The following is a 1,592-nucleotide window of genomic DNA, read 5'->3' as shown; positions in this document are numbered from 1 at the left end:
CCTACCTGAACACAACTTTGAGCCTGAGAGCTCTCCTGATGAGTCAGTCACCCAGTTCTTCTGCCGAAATTGGCTTCCTCCCCAGCTCCCGGTGTGTTTAACTGCCTTTTCAATGAACTGCTGTGAAAACCAGTTGTTCTGGTTTCCCCAGGAATGAGACGCTTCTGTGAGTAAATCTTCCACGTCACTTTGCGCCCTCATTTTCCAAGACCATCCATCCACCAGGAGGAAATGCTCATATTCAGAGCAAAAAAAACAATTGTTTGTTCAGATTAACTGGTTTGCAGGAATTTCCCAAATTAAACAATGAAGTTAGTTATCAGTTTATAGCCTTATCCTCCTGAGCAAGAATTTACTAAAACAAGTAGAAAAGTCATGTTACTGCAGTTAGCCAGAGTTCTCCATTCTGATAATTAGGCTATGTGGATATAGGCAGTCTCAGTGCTCAATAGATCTACCCAGCTCAGAAATATATAAGCATTGACATAAATTTGTTTTGGGTACTGACAAGAAGTCAACAAGCAAATATTTACTGAGCACCAAAAAATGCCAGATTCCATGCTAGGCACCAGAAACACTTTAAGAACTGAGTCTGTAGAGCGATCAAAGGCTGGGGATGCATGATCATCTACAACACATATGAAATGTCTGTTGTCTTTGAAGTGGCGCACTAAAAATTAGTGACTGAAGATAATGTACTCTAGGCTGCCCTAGTCTCATCTGATCCCTGATATAAACATTTCATCTTTTGCCTAAATTTCTGAGTTTCCTTTAAAATTTACAGGGCAAAAAAGACAGGAAGGTAGATCACCCTCCTGTAAAAAATGGCTCTCCATCTCATCTTTTCCTTCTATATTAATAGTATCACTATCCTTCCAGCTAGAAAACCATGGAGTTTTCTTTGACTCCTCCCTATTGCACCAAGTTGGTAATTCCTCTGTCCAGTGCTTTGCTTGCTTCTAAACAGTGACTTCCTCAAATACATGAGTTTATTTCCATTTTAAATATTTTGTTTTCTTTTTAAAATATCACTCTAAACATTTTTAACAACAAAAGCCAAATATGAAATACTTTGGGCATAGGAAGTGAGTAGAAGCAAGAGAAGAAATTAATTTCTTCAAATAACAAAAACCAAAACTGCAAGATAGGCATTACTGCTAACCCCACCTTACAGGAAACGGAGGAGAAAAGACATCAAGTACCTTGACTTTAGGCTATATAGCTAAATATGCTAAAGCTACAGCAAGCTATAAAGAATAGCCACAGAGGAGTTTTTTTAAGAAGACATATTTTCCTAGGAGAAAAGACTGAAAATAAGAATCTGTAGGCAAAAGAAATTTCTACTCTTCAGATGATAAAAGTTTTGAATAAGAAAGTTTTGCCTGGATATATAAATATTCCATCAGTTGTGCTCAAAATACTTTTTAATGTTTTGGAACTGCCTTCAGAAATTGTACTACCTTTACTACCTTGCCTTTATATCCTCAGCTGCTGCCCAGTTTCATCCTTTGATAATGGATTTAATTTGGAGGAATAACCAAATATTATTCAGAGTCAACTTGGAAACTGGATAATTAAAATGTATGGTTAAA

This window comes from Manis pentadactyla, chromosome 10 (assembly GCF_030020395.1).
Source record: "Manis pentadactyla isolate mManPen7 chromosome 10, mManPen7.hap1, whole genome shotgun sequence".
NCBI lineage: Eukaryota > Metazoa > Chordata > Mammalia > Pholidota > Manidae > Manis > Manis pentadactyla.
Note: the sequence above shows the minus strand (reverse complement) of the source record.